This window comes from Bos grunniens, chromosome 5, assembly GCF_055505025.1.
Source record: "Bos grunniens cultivar Pamir isolate PY7600 chromosome 5, Bosgru_T2T1.0, whole genome shotgun sequence".
Lineage (NCBI taxonomy): Eukaryota > Metazoa > Chordata > Mammalia > Artiodactyla > Bovidae > Bos > Bos grunniens.
The window spans coordinates 69090460-69112223 of NC_141169.1; the positions used below are offsets into that span (position 1 = coordinate 69090460).

General features: G+C 45.4%; 1 protein-coding gene across 10 annotated transcripts in view; it reads left to right on the forward strand.

Moving 5' to 3' along the window:
- CHST11 (carbohydrate sulfotransferase 11) overlaps nucleotides 1-21764 on the forward strand; it is a 266145-nt gene that overhangs the window by 48929 nt on the left and 195452 nt on the right. The gene's annotated exons all lie outside the window — the stretch shown is intronic.

Below are 21764 nucleotides of genomic sequence, written 5' to 3' on the forward strand. Positions count from 1 at the left end.
ATTAAGGATATAAAGAGTAATAGAATGAGGATAGCTCAGTGAGGAAATTCAGTGGAGAAAAGAGGCTGAATAATTCAGCCAGAAGGTAAGAGAAAGAATGACATGGTGAGACCAAGTTTCGGTGAACAAGGCCCATACTTTATTTTCCAAAGTAGTTTTTATACCTTAAGTTATGCATAGAGGATAATGGGGGAAGGGGTAGAGTCATGCAGCAAGCCAGGCTTTCTTCCTGCAAACTTATCATATGCAAAAGCTTAGGTGATTTGCATCATCTTCTGGCCCGGAGGCCTTTTTCTCTAAAGGTGATTATTCTAAAGTCAGGCGCCAGCCTCCAAAAAGCATTAGATAAAGTTGCATTCCTACAGAGCAAAGGTGTGGTGGGCTATAACAAGAAAAAGAATTAACTCAAGGGTCCCAGGTTACAAACATTAAAGCTACTACTTACACCAATTATATTAATCAATACACTGCCAGGGACACAGCAGATAAGGGATATGGAAACTTAGCAGCAAACATTGGCCCAACAAGTGAAAATCCCTTCACCAATACAATTTCTAATCAATCTTTTAACTACTCAAAGGAATCTGTATTTAGACAGTTTAGAACATCTCATGCCTCTCAGTTGGGAGGCTCTGAACAGTCACACGTGGCCGGAAAAACCTATTCAGGCAGGCTAGAGGATTTCCAAAGGAGTTTGTAGGTTGAAACACTGTCACACCCAAGAATTATTAACTGGAGCTGTAAGCTAACTCTTTTTTTCAGAGAGGTAGTGGGGGACAGCCCCCCGTAAAGTCAGAGGTGTAGGTGAAAGCACAAAGCAGAAAGTAGGCAGACTCTGGTTTTGGGGGTAGATTGCTCGAGAATTTCCAGGGAGACTCCTGAGGCTTGATCCCGCCTTTGCGTATGCCAAGCCTCCTTCCTCATGACCTTTGCCAGGGGCGGAGCTCGCTCCCCGCACAGTCCCCAGAACTTAGAAGTTCTTATTTGGCTAACACATCCCTGAGACACAGGCCTCCACTTTGTGCACACAAACCTCTGCTCTATGCCAGAAATTTAGCCCAGCAGAAAAGCACTCTCATCTAGCCAGTGGATCTCAGCTGGGGGCTATTTTACTTTCGGAGGGAGCATTGGATACGGCTGTAGATCATTTCAGTCATCATGACTTGGGTGGGGAAAGAGGAGTTACTACTGGCATCTAGTAGGTATACTGGGGTGGGAGGTGCTGCTGAACACCTTATACTGCACAGGACTGCAAAGAATTATCCAGCCCCAAATGTCAGCAGTGCTTGGGCTGAGAGACCCTGGTTTAGATGAATGCTTCTCAGACTTAACTGTGCACTTGGATCTGATTTCATAGATCTTGGGTGCGGCCTGAGAGTCTGCATTTCTAACACGCTCCTGGTGGATGTTGCTGCTGCCCTTCTGGGGACCACTCTGTATAACAAGTGTTTTTACTGCAGTTGATTTCAGGGTGACTCCAATGTGGGTTGGAATCACAGCTCTGCTACTTAATTAGCTGTGTGACCTTGGGCAAGTTAACCTCTCTACATTTAAGTTTTTTTTAATCTGTAAATTGCTTCCTAGGTAGCTCAGTGGTAAAGAATCTGCCTACAAGTGTGGGAGATGCAGGTTCGATCCCTGGGTTGGAAAGATCTTCTGGAGGAGGAAATGACAACCCACTCCAGGGTTCTTACTTGGAGAATCCCTTGGACAGAGGAGCCTGGCAGGCTACAGTCCACAGGGTCACAAAGATCTGGACATGACTTAGTGTCTGAGCACAACACACACAGTCTGTAAATTGGGGATAATATTACTTAGGCTCAAATGAGATAATATCTGTAAAGAGCTTGGCTGTGGCAAGCAGTCAATAAATGTAGCTGTTATTTTCATTATTACCATTATTATTATTTGCTTAGCAATTCAGCTCTGTTTCTATAGTGTCTTATTATTTACCTACTTTATGCTTCATGCTTTGCTAAAATAGGATTAGTTGGAAGGAGATACAAAAGATTGTGACAGTGAACCATAAAGACAACTAATGCCAGTTTTCCTTGTAAGTCGCCCTACTTCTGGCACTGGTGAGAACTGAGGCTAGAATAGACGTAAAGTCAACAGTGTTCTTCACGTCCATGGATCACAGTTATACTACACTTACTCATCAAAAATAAGTATGGTGAGAACTTCCTAAACATAAGGTGCCTGTTTTCTGAGTTTTCATTCTAACAGTGGCTTTATGGGTAATAGAGAAACATGACAAGTGAACATAGGTACCCAGTTTTATCAGCTTTTGAAAATACTGAAGTTCATCCTGCTTATGAGAATTTCAGAGCAGGTTTAGAGCTTGGGGTTGATCTTTGTTCAAAGCCCCACATTGCCAGGTATTGGCCATGTGACCTGGGAATTATTTAAGATCTCAAAGGCTCAGTTGCCTCACCTCTAAAATGGGAGAAAAATTGTACCCACGTGTAGAGTTGAAATGAGGCTGATGTGAGATGATGCATACATTGCCTGCTGACCGTGGACCAGGTTGTTCTAGGCCTGCCTAGGAAGGTCGTCTCTTGGAAGACTGTTTTCAAGAGTGTGTGCGTTAGAATCATGTGGGAACCTTACTGTGATGAACTTAAAACTAACCTTCTAAGGCTTCCTTGGGTAGTCTGATTCATTAGGGCCAGGCTCAGGAACCTGCCTGGGAAAGCAGCAGCCCAGGGGATTCTGTACTGTGTGCCACTTTGAGAAACGCAGTCCTAGTGCTGACGTTAGAGTGGTCACATTGAGTACCCTGGTGCCCAGCAGAGATGGAAAACGCACAGGACACCTGGCCAGGCAGAGGGGTAAGAGGACACAGTAACTCCGGAGAGCTGTTCTGACAGACCTTTTGTTTTGGCAGAGGCTTCTGCTTTCTTTGCCAAGCCATAATTCATTACTTGGAAAGAGGAGGGAGAATGGGGAGGGGAGAGGGGACAAATACAGCTGGCTGTCAGAACAGTTGACCTCCAAATGGGATAACCTCGAAGTCAGGCTCGAGCAATCTGGAAACAAGAAGTGGAGGTGAGGGAGGTGAGAGCAGAGGCACGTGCTAGAGGCATTTCTGCAGATTGCCTGGTAATTGTGGGAAGATGATGGAAAGCTTGGCAGTGGGTGAGCCTGGGGAGGGGGGTGGGTGGACAGAAAGCCGCTCTCGGCTCCAGCTGCAGTTGTTACCAAACCAAACTCGAGTCTCCTTGCCTGACACACAGCAAAGCCAATCTACTGATGCCCGTGGTGGAGAAGGAATGCACCATGTTTATGGCAGGGCTGGTGCCAAGCAAGGAGAACGGGCAGCTCGTGCTCTGAAGACTCGAATTCCCCGATGGCTTTCAGGGAAGGGTTTTTAAAGGCAAAATTTAAGCTGAGGATTGTGGCTCCTGGATTTTCTTTTGATTGATTGGTGGTGAGGTAACAGGATGGTGTGTTTTGAAATCTCCATCATCAACCTTCTGGTTCCAGCCTATTTGGGGTCTCGTGCTTGTGGTCAGCATGTAGTCATCATCTTCCACTGGGTTGTGGGGGAGGTCTTAGTTTATACAGAACTCAAAGATATGCATCAAATTATTATCTGTAGCCCTTCAGGTGAAACTAGGACTCCTGGGACTTTCTTAACTGCTTGTCTGCTTTTTGGAACTCAGGCCAAAACAAAGAGGAGGGGACATGAAGGGACTTTTGTACCCAGGAAGGCCCAGCAGGGTCTTACTTGGTTTCATCTCCACCTTTTCTCTAATCCTCCTTAATCCAGAGGGTAACAGGGACAGAAAGGAAAGGGAATAAAGTTTTGGATAGAGGGGTTAATCATAAACTCAGCAGGGGAATTCGGTTTTAGGGGGACCTGGTTTCACTGGCTCCAAGGAGGCCTCTTTGGAGGACCAGGATGTGAGTTGTGACAGGGCAGTGCAGGGGGAGGCAGGGAGAGCTCAGGTGGAGAGCAGATGGTCCCCATCACTGCCAGCACTAAATCATGACTAGAGGAAGGTGAATGGTGGCAGTTAGCAGGATACCCAGGGTCCCTTCTCCCAGCCTGGAGGCCCCACCTGGAGCCCAGGCAGAACACTTTGCCTCTTTAGATAGAGAGTCAACTCCTACTGCTTTATAGAAAGAAGTTATGGTGAACAGAATGGATAGGAGCAGAGATTATAGAGTCACTGCCTGCTTTCAAATTCCAGCTTTGCCACGTATAAGCTGTGAAATCTTTTTTTTTTTTAATTTATTTTTGGCTGCACTGGGTCTTCGTTGCTGTGCACGGAGTTTTAGTTTTGGGCTTCAGAGGTTGTGGCACATACTAAGAGTCGCATTCACAACTGACACAGGACAATGGGCTCCAGGGATGGGCACATTTGAGGAAGCCCCACAGCCAGTAGGGGCTCTTAGAGGCTTATAAATGAATTTGTCATGACTTACTGTATCACATAAGGTAACCCTAGCTTCTGTAACAAATCTCCAGGTCACAGTAAATGAAAGCAAGAAGAGCTTCTTACTTACGCACCAGTCTAGAAGAGGAGTTCCTGCTGGGGCAGCCCTCTTCCATTTGGTGTTTCAGGGACCCAGGCTCCTTCCGTCTTGTTGATTGGCCATTTTTCAACACGAGGTACCCAAGGTCACTCTGAAGGTCATCTCCGTTTTTTTTTTTTTTTAAGACAGCCAGCTAGAGATTAAGGACATTGAGTTAACTGCACCAGGCCTGGAATTGGCTCCCATCACTTCTGCTCTCATTCTGCTGGCCAGAGCTTAGTCTCCATGGGGGCAGAGAAATGTAGTTAGCTCTATGTTCATTGTCTATTTAGCAAGACCTCCCATGATAGTTTTTATGCAGCATCTTTTTTTTTTTTAATACCTTTATCTGATTTTCTGCTGTGAAGCCAATCTTAACCAAATCCTACTTCATTTCATGCAACACTGGGTCTTGATCTGCAAGCTCTGTGACAAAATGAGCATCTTGGACCGGGAAGGAGGGATTGGAAAATGTGAGCTGCTGTTTGTGATTTATGCTTTTCACTCTACTCTTTCCTAGAACACAGTGAATTTTTAGGGTACATGTTTGCATATGTGGTGTTGCTGGCTGGCAGCTACAGGGACCCAGTGCTCATTTTGCTTGGTTTAAAGCCTTTGAGATCAAGGATGGTGAAGTGTGCTTTTGGGAGCAGGTTTTAACCTGCAACCTGCAAGGGAGCTTGACTACTGAATTTAGTGACTGCAGCAAAACTTTGTTTCTTTCTCCTCATCCTGGAAACATTGTACAGTGTGTCTTCCATAATCAATATAAATGAGGCGTTAATGAAGAGACTCTTGTTCGGCAAACAAAACTTGCTCTTTGTTGGGATTGAGACGCTCAGCCTATTTCCTGGGAGTGTTTATGAGAAGGCAGTTTGTGATTCCTGCAAGTGTGTATGTAAGGTTCCTGAATATTTTTTTTTTTTTTTTTTAATGGAGAAGTCAACAACCCATTGAGTTCGTGGAAAGTATTTTGGAAGCTTGTCATTTGAGGAATGTACCCATGAGAGTCCCTGGTTTTATGGTTTTGGGAAATTTGTACATTAAAATAGGTGGGGTGGAGGCTGGACATTAAACACAAGCGTCTCACTTTAAAGAAAACCTCTTGTGTTAGTTGTACTGCTGCCATCAATCAAAGCATTATGGGATATGGATTTTCCAGGCTTTCTGTGTGGAATTTCACGGCCAAGAAGTGGACAGGAACTTCCCTGGTGGTCCAGTGGTTAAGAAAGCTGCCTGCAATGCAGGGGATGTGGGTTCAGTCCTTGGTCAGAGAGCTAAGTTCCCACATGTCACGGAAGAGTTAAACCTAGGTGCCGCAGCTACTGAGTCCTGGCGCTCTTGCTCATGCGTGCCACAACTAGAGTCTGTGCAAGGAAAGATCCTGCGTGCTTCAACTAAGACCTGATGCAGCCAAATAAATACATGAATAAATATTTGAAATTAAAAAAAAAAAAAGTTGGACCAAGTGCCAGAGAACCCTTGATTCAGTCATTCTCTACTCTCATGGAGTTTGCAGCTTAAATTCCCTTCTCTCCAAAAAACCAATTTCCGCCGGTTCTGTTTAGAAGTAGAATCTCTTTCCCCTCCTCCCACTGTTTCCCTCACCTCCCTTCAGAAAAGCAGGTGCTCACTTCTTTTCATCGATTAAGAAATTCTGTTTGTGAGTTCCATCTGGTCAGGAAAGCTTATTTGGTACTTAGACATCAAGATGCCAGTTTCTGCTTCAGGTTTTTTTTTCTACCAGTTTTTGCTTTTTCTCAGAGAGGAGCTGTGCTGTATGTTATCACAGTTTTGCCAGTGTTCTTCCAGGTCTCCTCTTTTTCAGTGAGTCTGAATCCACATCATGTCAGAATAAGTATCAGTACAGTAGACAGTGGTATAGTCGGACCATGCATTGTCAATTTCATGACTTTGTATAGTTCGCGGAATGTTATGCCACCTTGTCTCAATGGTAACATGGTTTCGAAAAATTAACACCGTGGAACCGAGATATTAAGGTTGGTAAGTTTCTTAGTCAATGGAAGGGAATGAGCTTGGCCAGAGTCTGTGATCTTATGGGGATTATTTATCCTTGCTGAGCTTCTGTTTCTTCACTTAGAGACTTAAGTCTACACATACATTCCTTGTCGGGGTTGTTGGGAGAATGTATCTGAGGTTCTTCAACCGTGATTCGGAGAAGGCACTGGCGACCCACTCCAGTACTCTTGCCTAGAAAATCCCATGGACGGAGGAGCCTGGTAGGCTCCAGTCCATGGGGTCACTAAGAGTCGGACACGACTGAGCAACTTCACTTTCACTTTTTACTTTCGTGCACTGGAGAAGGAAATGGCAACTACTCCAGTGTTCTTGCCTGGAGAATCCCAGGGATGGGGGAGCCTGATGGGCTGTCGTCTATGGGGTCTCACAGAGTCAGACACTATTGACGCGGCTTAGCAGCAACAGAAACTGTGATTAATGTTCAAGGATTCAGTAAGTGATAACTATTTATTATTATTAATATAAAATCACAATCAGTGAGAGATTAAAAAATAGCCATGGTGGAAATAAGATGAAATAGAATATCAGAAGCAGGGGTTTTTCTGGTATGATTGTATTTTATAATGATCTACAGCATCCTTTATGGAGACAGATCTGTAGCAACTGGTACTTGTGGTATCATTTTAAAGTGCCTGTTGTTTCAATTCCACAAAAGTTTACTTAGCACCTATGGTGTTTCAGTGCTCTGTGGGACTGTTTGGTTGAAAAGGTGGGACGGAGTCAAGGTAAGACAAGTGCTCTCCCTCTAAGACCTTATCGGAGTGACCTGTGTCCCAGTTTGGGACAGTCCTGGTTTATTGTGGTTGTTCAGGCATAATGTTCTATAGTGCCCCTTTCATTTCAAAAGTGTCCTGTTTGGGGAAACCAATTATATGGTCACTAATGACAAACCAAGACAACATATTAAAAAGCAGATACATTACTTTGTTGACAGAGGTCTGTCTAGTCAAAGGTATGGTTTTTCCAGTAGTCATGTATGGATGTGAGAGTTGGACCATTAAGAAAGCTGAGCACCGAAGAATTGATGCCTCTGAACCGTGGTGTTGGAGAAGACTCTTGAGAGTCCCTTGGACTGCAAGGAGATCCAGCCAGTCCATCCTAAAGGAAATCAGTCCTGAATATTCATTGGAAGGACTGATGCTGAAACTCCAATACTTTGGCCACCTAATGCGAAGAACTGACTCATTTGAAAAGACCTTAATGCTGTGAAAGACTGAAGGTAGGAAGAGAAGGGGATGACAGAAGATGAGATGGTAGGATGGCATCACTGACTGGATGGACATGACTTTGAGCAAGCCCCGTGGTTGGTGATTGACGGGGAGACCTGGCGTGCTGCAGTCCATGGGGTTGGAAGGAGTTGGACATGACTGAGCAACTGAACTAACTGATAATCTGTTATTGAGACAGAGGGAGTTCATAGAGAGGAGGACTGCTGAAGCACTGACTGAACAGGAAGGAGCAAGATGAACGCTATTCTTCAGGGAGTTGAGTCCAGGCTAGAGTTAGGACCACAGGGAGGAGGTAGAGGGGAAGGCATATTGGAGCCCGAATAAGTGCTTCCATGGGATCGATGGAAACCCAATCTGAAATGCCATGTTGAATTCCAGAGTATGAGGAACCAGACTCAGGTGCCTAGGCTTTTTTTGTTTAGGTTTCATCCATCAGCTGGTCCCTGCATTTTTGTGGAGGCCCTAACTATTAGGGTTAGCTTTTGCCTAAAGAATTCCTGAGCAAGATGAGGGAAGGATGCCTTCTGCCTGCATGCCGAATTATTGCCCTGGTTTTTATGGCCATTTCCCTTTTCCTTCCTTTTTCTTTTTAAATTCTGGGTGCTCAGGTCCTCAGGGGTGAAGCTAAGGGTTACTTTTGCATTTCCACCAAATGACCTGATTCCTGAGTGGAGGTGGGGCAGGGTAGTAGTTAACTCTTCCTTGACAGAGTGTTTGAAATTGGAGAGCTTTTTTTGTGTGTGTCTGCCACGTCTCACATGCATCAGAACATTGGTTACAGTAGATTTGAGAAGTATTATAAAATGATACGTCTGTGTGTCCAGAGGTAATAACCTTAGAAATAATGCAGAATGCAGTTCAGACTTTTTAGATGTGAATTTTTTTCCCCCAAGTATTTGCCTTTGGTTTGAATGTCTTAATTACCATTCAGGGAACCTTTAGGAAATTAAGGTGGAAAAAGTCACGCCTGGCTTAGGTATTAAAATATAATACTAAGTGTTTATTGTGGCGGCTTCACCTTTAGAATTCCTATTTTCAGTCCTGGGCAGCACAGCCAATTTTCTGTGTCGTTAACTTTTTCCTGTAACGCCAAAGGGCAGGAAGGAGGCTGCTGGTCTCCACATTTTCTTTCTCCGAGGCAAGTTGAACAACCATCTGTGCTGTGAAATGGATGATGTACAGTTGCCCTCTTGATTTGGCATTTGTGTGTGGGGTGTTTTTTTTTTTTTTTTGGCTGCACTACAGGGCACGGGGGATCTTAGTTTCCTGATCAGGGAACCTGTGTCCCCTGCAGTGGAATAACTGCTGGACAGCCGGGGAAGTCCCTGGTATTTGTGTTTTAATACACAAATCTTTGCTGATGCTCACTTCCCCAGAATGTTACCTGCTAATTCTCTGAAACCAAAAATGGCAGCCAGTATGGAAAATAGTATGGAGATTCCTTAAAAACTAAAAATAGAGTGACCATATGAGCCAGCAATCCCATTACTAGGTATATACCTGGAAAAGATGAAAACTATAATTCAAAAAGATATATGCACACCAATGTTCATAGCAATACAACTTACAAGAGTCAAAACATGGAAGCAACTTAAATGTCCCATCGACAGATGAATGGACAAAGATGTGGTATATGTATGTACTTTGGAATATTGCTCAGGCATAAAGGAGAAGGAAATAATGCCAGAAACAGACTTACAGACATGGAACCAACTTACGGTTACCAAAGGGGAAAGGGTGGGGAGGGAGGGATAAATTGGGAGTTTGGAATTAACAGATACTATATATAAAATAAGCAAACAGCAAGGACCTACTGTATAGCACAGGGAACTATATTCAATACCTTTAATAACCTGTAATGGAAAAGAATCTGTCTTATCTCTCTCTCTATAGTGTGTAATGGAATCACTTGGCTGTGTACCTGAAACTAACACAACATTGCGAATCAACCTATACTTCAGTTTTGAAAAATGAAAACCAATAATGGATTAATGGAGGTCTTTGTATCCATACTGGCGAAGATTTGTGACAGTCTGTTAGGTGCAGAAAGAATTCTGGCAGTGGAGTGAAAAGGCCAAGCTCAGTGACTTCAGATACGTCCTGCCAGGCCTCAGTGTGCTCAGAGGTAACCTGAGATGGAGAAAGAGTGAAGAACCCCCCTTCCAGCGTTCTCCTGAGGACAAATAAGGTGACGGTCATGAAAGGACTCCCGGCCACCCCCAGGGTGCAGTGTTTTTTTTTTTTAATGAATCACCCAAATTCACAAAGACCTAGAGCAAGGAAGAGCAGACAATGGCCACGTGCCACATCTAGCCCATCTCCTCTTTTCTCTTGGCCTCTTGAGCCAAGAATCATTTCACATTTTAAAAAATAGTTGGGGGAAAAATCATAGAAGAATAATATTTCCTGACACATGAAAATTCCATGCAATTCCAATTACCAGTGTTCTTAAAGTATCGTTGGAGCCTAGTCCTGCGCGTTCGTGTATGGATCTTCTATGGCTGCTTTTGTGTGACTGTGGCGGAGTCGAATCGTTGATCTAGAGACAGCAGGGCTGAAAATGTTAGCCTGACCCTTTACAGGAAGAGGTGGGCCAACCCCAGTCTAGAGCAGTGATTGTTGTAGCAAGATGAAGCAGGTTCTGCACAGAGGTCCTTGGCCTGATGCGGCTACAGCCTGGGGAAAGCTGAAACCCTCAGCTTCCTCAGGAAGAACCCTAAGCTAGTTTATTTGTTTGTTCATTCATTCTTTCACCAAATATCTTGAGTTCCGGCCATGTACCAGACACACTGATGGATGGTGCAGAGAAAACAGCTAAGGGGCACAGAAAAAAGATCCCTGCCCTCAGGGAGCTTCCAATCTGGTGGGAGAAATTAGATAAATACTACACAGGTCAAGGTACTTGTCATGTCAGGGCGGGAGCAGCGCTCTGAGGAGAGGTGGGGGTGGTTAGGAAATGAGGAGGTGATCTGTGAGCCCTGAGCACACGGAATGGGATGGAGGCAATGAGGCAGAACTGCCCAGCAGAGGGAAAAGCAAGTTGCAAGACCTTGGGAGGGAAGCACTGGAGAAAGTGGAACTACTCAAGGTGTGCACAGTGGGGTTATTTATTTTCAGCACTGATCGCAGAGCTTGGTCATCTGATCTACGGTTATGTTCAAATAGTATCTGTTGTCCTCTTCGGGCACATTAGAAAACAAGGAGGGGGCTGATGTAGTGCATGGATAAAAGAGGAAGTTCCAGAGTGGGACTTTTCAGCGTCTGTGCTATTGACATTGCAGTCTGAACAATTCTTTGCTGTCCTGTGCAGTGTGGGATGGTTGGGTGGTATTCCAGGCCTCTCCCCACTGGATCCCAGTAGTAATCCCCCAGTTGTGGCAACCAAAAGTGTCTCACAACGTTACACATCCACCGGGGGCAAAATCCCCCCTGCTGAGAACCACTGCTTTGGGGTTAGGTTGCTTGCTGGCTGTGTGACTTTCAACAAGTTACTTACCTTCTCTGGGCCTCCGTTGTCTTATCTGTAGAGTGAAAGCATGACCTCCACCTGGCATCCCAGGGCTGTTGAGAAGTTTAAAGGGGGAGTGCACCCGGTGGAGCTTGGTGCTTGATGTGGCCCAGGCCCTTGCCAGGCGTTAGCTGGGGGAGCAGAGACCTCAGCTCTCGTTTTCCTCTCATTTACCTTATTCTGCAGCTGAGAGCACAGTGTCTGTTCTTGTCTTGGTGAGGGAATTGTGCTTATGAGATTGGCTCAGATCCTTTTGTTAAAGTACAAGCCACCAAAATGTCATTTTTTGGTTTTATTTTCCCATTTAATGATCACCATCCTTCATGTGTGGCTGCTGTTTGACAGCTTCCAAATTGACCTGCGATGCGCAGAGGTGGACATCATTTCTTCCACTTTCAGGGGTGGTGGGAAATGCAGGGCCTCTGAGCTAAGGAACATGCCTGAGGTCTCCCTGAGTTGAAGGGTGGAGGCTCTAGCTCCCGGTGGTTGGCTCTGGGCAGCCCCGCTGATGGGGTGTGAAGGGGGAGGAGGGCTGTACTGTTAGGAAGAGGAAGAAGTCTTTGTACCTTTCTCTGTGGCTCTGCTGGTAACACATTTGTTTAAAACTGGCTTCTTTAGTGATATGAGTGAACTTATTTACAAAACAAAAACAGACTCACTGACTTAGATAATGAATTTGTGGTTGGGTTGGGGAAAGAATGAGGCAAGGGATAGTTAGGGAGTTTGGGATGGACATGTACACACTGCTATATTTAAAATGGGTAACCAGCAAGGTGCTACTGTGTAGCACATGCAACTCTGCTCAATGCTGTGTGGCAGCTCAGACGGGAGAGGAGTTTGGGGGAGAATGGATACAGGCATATGTATGGCTGAGTCTCTCTGCTGTCCACCTGAAACAGTCACTACATTGTTAATCAGCTGTACTCCAATATAAAATAAAAGATTTTAAAAAAATAAATAAAAATGAAAGGAGTTCTTTGCCCCAGGGAGCCCCCAGGACACCCTGGCTGACTGATGTCACCCCTGGCCCTGTAGAATGAAAGGGATGCCTGCTGTAAAGAGGAATGGCCACTGGAAGGAATTGCCAACACTTGGCAAACTAGCGTTTTCATCTCCCAGTCCGCTCAGGGCACTTGGAAGGCGTGCATGGGGAGAGCCTGGAGGAAGTACCTCTGTAGTTCTGTGTCATGGTGGACTCATCTGGACTCATTTCCTCCCCAGTACCCCTCAACCGTGCCTGAACTGGTTGCGGGACAGAGTTCCTATTGGCGCTTCTTTCTAGACTGTTGGATGGCCATGTTTCGAGCCCTTAGGGTGTCCTGGAAAGCACTCTCTTGTGTCATCTTCTTTCACCCTCTTCCTTCTCCAACGTCAGGGCTGTTACCTCCACTCAAAGACTGAAAAGAGAGTTCCAGAAGGTTAAGTAACTTTCCTAGGCTCAGCAGTTAAGTAATTTGGAGAAAGTGGAATTTCCTTACAGTTTTTTTTTCTTTCATAAAATCTTGGATGCAGCAGAAAAGGAGGCTGATGACTCTCCAAAAAAGTTAAAATTGTACCCCAAAGCTCAGTGCCTGGGGGGACTCCTGGGCTCGACCCTCAAGGCCTTTCACCTGTCACTGAATGTGGATGAGTCCCTAGAAGTCTGTCTCAGTAATGGACCACAATGGATTGACATCTTTCTGGGGGATTATTTTTAATAGTCTTATAGTGTCTTCTTCCTTCTGCCCATCCTCTTCTGAAGCTTGTCAGAGTTAGGGTTATTTTGGAGAACCGGGGTGTATGAGGGAAACCTCCTGACCCCCGCGCCCCCCCCCGTCCCTGCAGTCATCCTTTATAGAGCATACCCTGTAATGGGGAACCCCCCACAATGAGTGTGCTTATGCATGCTCAGTTATATCTGGCTCTTTGTGAACCCATGGACTGTAGCCCACCAGGCTCTTCTGTCCATGGGATTTCCTAGGCAAGAATATTGGAGTGGGCTGCCATTTCCTTCTCCAGTGCATGAAAGTGAAAAGTGAAAGTGAAGTTGCTCAGTCGTGTCTGACTCCCAGCGACCCCATGGATTGCAGCCTAACAGGCTCCTCCGTCCATGGGATTTTCCAAGCAAGAGTACTGGAGTGGGTTGCCATTTCCTACTCCCTTACTCCCTCACATTGCCTTATCCGAGAGGATCTTCCTTACCAAGGGATCAAACCTTTGGTTCCTGCATTGGCAGGTGGATTCTTTACCACTGAGCCACTGGGAAGCAGCCCCTCCACCCCCAACCCCACAAGCCCCTAGATCTGGTTAAAAAGCAGATTGTGATTCCTCTGTAGATCTTGGCCTGGGCCTTGACTCTGCATTTCAGAAAAGCTCCAGGGTGATGCTGAGGCTGCTGTCCACTGATCACACTGGGTAGCCAGATATATCAATAGCTGATGATTCTCTTGCCCTCACTTCAGGTTAGGTTAAGTCACTTCAGTCGTGTCCAACTCTGTGCGACCCCACAGACGGCAGCCCATCAGGCTCCCCCGTCCCTGGGATTCTCCAGGCAAGAACACTGAAGTGGGTTGCCATTTCCTACTCCCTCACTCCCTCACTTCAGAGACTGAACCAAATATTAGGTTCCAGCAAGAATTCTATCTTTTAGCAGCACATGGAGTCACTCACAGTGAAGTGGTGTTACCTAAACTGACTGCTGATGAGCCTGGTGAACTTAAGCCAGGTATTTTATGATTGGTTCCTTCTCTTAAGAGTAGCTAGCATTTTCTACATACCTACCGTGTGGATTTACATTTTCCCACTGGGTAGTAGCACACTGGATCACTTTGGATCTAAGGTCACTCTGGCAGTGAGAAATGCAATTCATTTCTAATAAGCTCCAGTTTTGAGTCATCAAGCCTGACGTCAATTTGCATGCCAGGAGCCCGTGGGTAAGAGGTGAGATTCAGATTTTACACACGTTGTCATGCTGTATTTCCTTTATTAGTTAGACGGGTTCCGAGGCAGCTGGCTTTTTGGAGGCCTGGTGAGGGATGTTAGGGAGTTTTGTAGACTGCCTCTGTGCCAGGCTCACTTAGACTCTTGTAAATCCCCTGGAAAGGCCTTCACTCTCAGACCCTGTAACGTCTGTGCCTGGTGACCTGGACGGCACTCCGCAGAGCCTGGGCAGATACACTGTCAGAGTCGCCGAGCCCCGGGCTTCCCCCTCGCTCTGCGCACGGTGGCTTACGTGAAGGACAGGTTGACGAGAAAATCACTCGCGTCACTTGCAGGAAAACACCTCGGTAATGAGACAGAATTTGAGGGCTTGAGGATCTGAGTGGGCAGGTGATTGTAACCAACCCTTCATTCCTTCTCTCCAAAACAGTCAACATGCCATCTCCTGAGCTGCGTCATGAATATAACATCCAGCTAGGGATGTTGGGAGGTTTATAATTTTTTGTAATCCATGACCTGTTATTAATTTGCCTTAAACAAAAGAAGTAATTTTTAGGCGTACTTCTTAGGCTTATGGTGTTATTTGAAGTCCTTTTATCTTGCAAAAGGTGGTGTTATGCATTTTAATAGAAACTATTGTTTTCTTAAAGAGAAAACAATAGCTTTCTTTTAAAAAATGCTTTCTTCTCTCTTCAATCAAATCATAGAGCTAATCCTGTAGAGCAGCAGTCCCCAGGCTTTTTGGCACCAGGGGATGGTTTCATGGAAGACAGTTTTTCCATGGACTGGGGGAGGAGGGTGGTTTCAGGATGATTTAAGCACGTTACATTACTGTGCACTTTATTTCTATTATTATTGCATCAGCTCTGCCTCAGAGAATCAGGCATTAGATCCGAGGGGCTGGGGACCCCTACTGTATAGAGAGCTTTGAGACTCATAACTGCAAATCTGTTCTTCCTAACAGTACCAGCCGTACGTAGAAGTCTGGTATACTTTTGTGGACAAAAGTGCTGTTTCTCCATCAGGGGATCTGAGCCTTCACAGTTGTACTCAGCGTGGATTGTCGTGCCTGTGTATGACGTTTCGCCAGTCTGTCAATTACAGACTTCCTTTAAGGAGTTTTCAGGAAACCCTCTTAGCATGAAGTTACAAATTGATGTTTTTCTAGTTTAATTACAGCAGTTTAGAAAGGAAGCACCTTTCTCACAATTATCTAAAGCCAGCTTCCTCTAAAATTAGAGGAGGGCACAGCATAATATAGATGGAAATCTGCCCTGGCATGCTCAAAAGCACGTGTGCCTTGGGGCACTCATGTGATGTATTTTTGACCTTGGAGGAGAGGTTTGTTTTTTGGAGATCTGGCTGGAGATTATCTGTGGAACAGTGAGTGGATTGCCTTACTCTTAAGGCTGTCATCATACTTGTCCAATTCCTACTCTATCTTTAGTGACCATCCCCCTGCCCTCCAGTGAGGTGACCCCAAGGAGCCCGTTATTACAGTCCTGACTTGATGGATAATTGCTGGTTATGAGGTCTGAGTTGACACCAGCGCTTTGTGTGATAGTGTTGGACTTGCCTGGCTCAAGTTGGTATTTCCATTCATGTGGGGCTGCAGTGTGGAAGCATGCTTGCAATGGGATTTGCCAAAACGTGAAGATTTTCTGTGTGGTAGCTGGACCAGGAGAGCTGTCCTGAGAACTGTTTCAGCAAAACTTTCCCAGTTGGTTCCGTGAAGGTTCTTCTAAGGGTGTGGGGTTGAACTCTGGAGGATGATAGCCTGGCTTTCCTGGGAGACTGCTGGCAGCATGTGTACACATGTGTATATGCATGTGTGCACGTACGTGTGTGTGTGTACACATGTGTGTGTCTAGTGTAAGAGGCCCAGCTGTAGAAGAGAAGGAGACTCTGTTGGAGCATAGGAGCCCCTTCTGCTGGCCTTCCTACCTGCTGGCATCAGCACAGGACAAGGATACAGAGCTGTCATCTAAGTCGCTTGTCTTTCTTCACAGCCGTGCTGCAGGCAGTGAGTGGGATGCAGTAGGTAAAATAACAACAACAAAAACTTACTGCTTTATCAGCTGTAAGCCCTTAAAGGAGTTTCTGAAACTGCTTAGCATCAATTTTTAAAATCTGTTAAATGGGTCTAATAATATGTGCTCTGCATATCTCACATGGTCTCAAATATGCTGTAAGATGGGCTTCACTGATGGCTTAGCAGGTAAAGAATATGCCTGCAATGCAGGAGGCACAGGAGATGCCGGTTTGATCCCTGAGTTGGGAGGAGCCCCTGGAGAAGGGAGGTGGCAACCCACTTTGGTATTCTTGCCTGAAAAATCTCATAGATGGAGGAGCCTGGCGGGCTACAATCCAAAGAGCTGGACGTGACTGAGTGACTAAGCACACACACGCATGCTGTAAGATCCCCACAAGTAAATGCTTTATAAACCAAGAAGGAATAGACGTGGGTCTGTTCAGTGAGAGTCAGTATAGCCTCATAGTTAGTAGTGATACGCCAGCTGAGTGGTTATAGCCGTCGTTAGTAGTAAGAAGATCTAGTTAGATCATGGGTAGTGGTTAGGAGGAGTACAACCACTGCTACTGCTGAGCCAGTTGTTGGGGTTGCTTTTTTAATTTGCTTGGCTTTTTCTTTTTCCAAAGCACTTGTTGAAGGGGATTCTTAGGGTGCACTAGTTTTGTTCTGAGATAGGATCTCTTACCCGGGGCATGGCCCTGGCAGTGGAGAGGACAGACTCTGAAGTGAACCAGTGAAATGTCTTCTGTGGCTTAAACTGAGTCTGTTCTGAGCATCGGAGGGGGGAGCTTTTGAATTCCCTTGAGAGCCCGTGACCTTGGCATGACTCTGCTCAGGAAGTCAGACAATCTACCGCCCTGATGCCTGCATCTCCCCATGTGTTTTGTGGCCTTGGAGGCTGTGGGCCTTTTGTTCTGAAGTCAACTGTCTGATATTCCTTTGGAATATATGAGTCAGGGGGGAAAGAACTGGACGTGTTCCCAGTCTTACTCATGAACTTTTTTCATCTATTAAAGGAATCTCAGTATCACATAATTAGATGTCTTTTTTTCCTTCAGTTGATTTGATTAAATATTAGTAATCATAATAATTAATAATAATCATCATAATTGATCTCAGTGTCCCCCCCACCCCCAGTGAAGTTGCGTGTATGTGTTAGTCACTCAGTGGTGTCTGACTCTTTGCGACCCTATGGACTGTAGCCTGCCAGGCTCCTCTGTCCATAGGATGTCCCAAACAAGAATACTGGAGCGGGTTGTCATTCCTTCTCCAGGAGATCTTCCCAACTCAGGGATCAAACCCAGGTCTCCTACGCTGTAGGTGAATTCTTTACCGTCTGAGCCACCAGGGCAGCCCTCCAGTGCAACTAGTTGCTCTTGTATATTTACTCAGTGAGTAGTTGGATTTGGAGGGCTACAGAGGAAGATTTAGAGATTTATTATTAACTTCAGGTCTAGGGACTATTAAGGCAAACGCTTCTTTTTTAATTGAAGTATCATTGATTTATAATGGTATGTTAATTTCTGCTGTACAGCGAAGTGATTCAGTTATACATATGGGTACATTCTTTTTTAAAATTTTTTCCATTATGGTTTATTACAGGATATTGAATATAGTTCCCTGTGCTATACAGCAGGACTTTGTTGTTCATCCATCGTAAACATAATAGTTTGCATCTGCGAATCCGAAACTCCCAATCCATCCCTCCCCCACTCTCCTCCCCCTTGGCAACCACAGGTGTGTTCTCTCTATCCGTGAGTCTGTTTCTGTTTTGTAGGATAGGTTCATTTGTGTCCTAGATTTCCCATGAAAGTGAGTACCATATGGTATTTGTCTTTTTCTGACTTCACTTAGTCCGATAATCTCTAGGTCTCTTCACGTTGATGCAACTGGCATTATGTCCTTCTTTTTTACGGCCAAGTAATATTCCGCTGTGTATTTTATATATATACACCACATCTTCTTTATTCATTCGTCTGTCGATGGAAGTCTAGATCGTTTCCCTGTCTTGGCTGTTGTGAATAGTGCAGCTATGAACACAGAAGTGTATGTATCTTTTTGAATTTTAGCTTTGCTGGATATATGCTTCAGAGTGGGATTACTGGATCGTATGGTAGTTCTATTTTTAGTTTTTTGAGGAACCTCCATACTGTTTTCCACAGTGACTGTACCAACTTACATTCCCACCAGCAGCGTAGGAGGGTTCCCTTTCTCCCCATCCTTTGCAGCTGTTATTTGTAGACTTTTTAATGATGGCCATTCTGAGCAGTGTCAGGTGGTACTTTATTGTAGTTTAGATTTCAGTGTTTTTTCGTGTTTTGGCTATCTGTAAGACAAATTTGAGGGTAGGAGAAGGGGGCAACAGAGGATGAGATGGTTGGATGGTGTCACCGACTCAATGGACATGAGTTTGAGCAAACTCCAGAAGATGGTGAAGGACAGGGAAGCCTGGCATGCTGCAGTCCATGGGGTCACCAAGAGTCGGACATGACTGAGCAACTGAATAACCACAACTCGTAGTCTTTTTCTCTGGGTCCCTACCCTTTGCTTATCTTATGTAACCACTTTCTTATCTGCCTACATATGGCAGTGTGTGTGTCCCATAGATGAATCTCCATTACAATTACAGGCAGAGTGGTTTTCTCCCTCCTACAGCTTCTCCCCCACACCCTGCCACTGCATAGACTATCCTGCCAGCCCAGTGGCTACTGTAGTCTGGGTTTCATGTGTTGTCAGAGCTGGTGGGAAATTCAAAGAGGATCTTGTACTACCTTTGCATTCTGGAAATGCAGGCCCAAGGGGAACTGACTTGGCCAAGAACACACTGAGTTAGTGAGGTGGCCAGATATGAACCTTGTGCTCCTGGCTCCTCCTAGCCCTGACCCAATTCCCAGAGAGCAGACCATACTTCAGCCTGAAGAGTCCAGCATAGATGGTATCCTGGAGGAAGGTGTCCTGCATGGGGGTGTTCAGGGTACCCCACTCTGCCCGTGGGTGACTGATTCTTTAGACACTAAGGAGAGATGGGCTTGGGTCTTCTCTACTGTCTGAAGATGGGACTGTGCCTCCCCCAGCCTGGGAAATGGTATCCTCTTTCCCTGCCAGTGGGAGTTTTCTGCCTTTATCCCTTTCCTGGCTGCTGAGTGCAGTGCCCAGGCTGTGGCTGTCAGAACTGCCCTGCAGATGAATGGATTTGGACTTGTTAGGTCCAGTTCTGCTTGCTGGTGAAATCCCAACAGGATCCTCACACCCTACCCACACCCAGGAAATTCTGGAGTCTGCTGGAGCTGATAAAATCGGGATGTCTGTCTCCTTTGGTATTGCTTTCTCAGTTTTATTAATCAATAATAGGAAATGAAGTCAAGACATTCTTGAATCCGTGCCGGCCTTTTCAGTACTTTTATGGTCTCTGTGTCCTAACACTCGCTCTCTTTTTCTTAGAAGACTTTTCTCAGCATTGTAGGAGCACAGGACTGGCTTTCTTGGGGAAGCCGGGAATTCATACATGCTGTGCAAATCAGTATATATTGATGGATTCAGGATTGAGTCTGCAAGTGGGTGAATTCGCAGCCCTGTGGATAAATAGGGCTGACTCTAAGGCTGTCGAACACTGGGGACTTTGATATCTACGGGTGTGGGAGAGGTGCTCTGGAACCAATTTCCCATGGAAACTGAGGGATGACTGTATCACACTGAGGCCCAGTTTTCCTCTCTGTTGTTGTTTTAGTTGCTAAGTTGTGTCTGACTCTTTAGCTACCCCATGAACTGCAGCCCACCAGGACTCTCTGTCTATGGGATTTTCCAGGCAAGAATACTGGAGTGGGTTCCCATTTCCTACTCCAGGGGATCTTCCCCTAAATGGGTGTAATTGTGCCAGTCTTGAAGATGTTGTAAAGATGGCTTGACGTTATACTTTGTGTGGAATGGGTCTCCCTCATTACTTGGTGGATCTGTACATTAAGGTGTGTGCTGTCCAGACAGCCTTCCTCCAGAGTGATCTGTGTAGGTGCATTTTTGCAGGGGTCATCAGGATTGTCTGGGTGCTTTCCAACACTAGCACCCCCTGCACTAGACGTCTGGGCCCTTCTAGACCACCCACTCATTCAAATCTCCAGAGGTGGACCCAGCATTCCATCACATAAAAAGTCTCCCTAGGGAATTCCCTGGCGGTCCAGTGGTTAGGACTCCACTTCTGTTGGCCGAGGGCCCCTGTTTGATCCTTGGTCAGGAAACTAAGATCTCACAAGCCGAGTGGTGCTTCCAAAATAATGATGATAGTAATAATAATAAAATGAAGAGGTTTCCTGGTGCTTCTTTTGATCCGCAGCCATGTTTGGGAACCTCTACAGGGTAGGTTTTATTCTAACTCTGTTTGATCAAGGCAATATGGCAGTGTGGTATAAATGATTTGAGAGTTTAAATATTCTGGCTATGTAGTGGTGTTAAATTTGGGCTTTGTTTTTCATAGCACATTATTTTCATGTATTGGGATGGGTTGGGTGAGAAATAAGAAAATTATAAGAAATTACCTAGTAAGAGAAGGTGTGATGCTTGACTAATTAGAAATGGATAATTTGCTCCTTAAAAGGCCTTTTTCGTAGCATGAAAGTCCAGTTGGATTGTCTCTATTCGGGTGCACCTGTGTTCATTTCCTAGACAGAGGTTTGTCTGTGAGGTGAAAGCTTTGAGATGGAGTCAGTCACCTGCAGTTTCCTCTCTGTGTTCAGATGTGTGGGTTGAGTTTCTTCTGTCTCCCCAACCCCGACTCTGTTCTTCACTCCTCCTCTGGCTGGCTTGGTGCTGGGAGAACTCCTATCACCTCATGCATGACTCGGTGCTTGTGGAGTCAGGGAAGCCAGTTTAAATTTTGGCTCAACTGTTAGATGTCTGGAAACCTCATAAAGATGGGAACTGTTCCCAGCTTGGAACTTACCTGAGTATGGCCTGGCACTCATCATGAAGCCTTGAAGTGTTTCTGTTGAGCAAATAGAAATATATCAGAGTGGGATGTAAAACGTGCTACTTTCCCTTTCCTGGTTCTATGACCTGAGACAAGAAATTGATCTCATCAAGTGAGCTGTGTTTCCCTTCCTGGTTAAATGGAGTGTTCACATCCCTCTCCTTAGCTTTCCCAAATGAAATATTAAGATGCTTTGTAATACCAGAGAGCAGTGTCAGGTTCTTATATGAGGAATGTTGCATTGCTTGTTAGAACACTGGCATTTGATCAGAATTCTTCCTGATTTGTTTGCCTGTTATTTCTGCATTATGGGGCTTCCCAGGTGGCGCAGTGGTAAAGAATCTGCCTACCAGTGCAGAAGATACAGGAGACACAGGTTCGATCCCTGGGTTGGAAAGATCCCCTGGAGTAGGAAATGGCAACCCACTTCAACATTCTTGCCTGGAAAATTCCATGGACAGAGGAGCTTGGTGAGCTACAGTCCATGGGGTTGCAAAGAGTCAGACACAACTGAGCATGCAAGCACAGCACACTACAACAGGGCAAATGATTCAT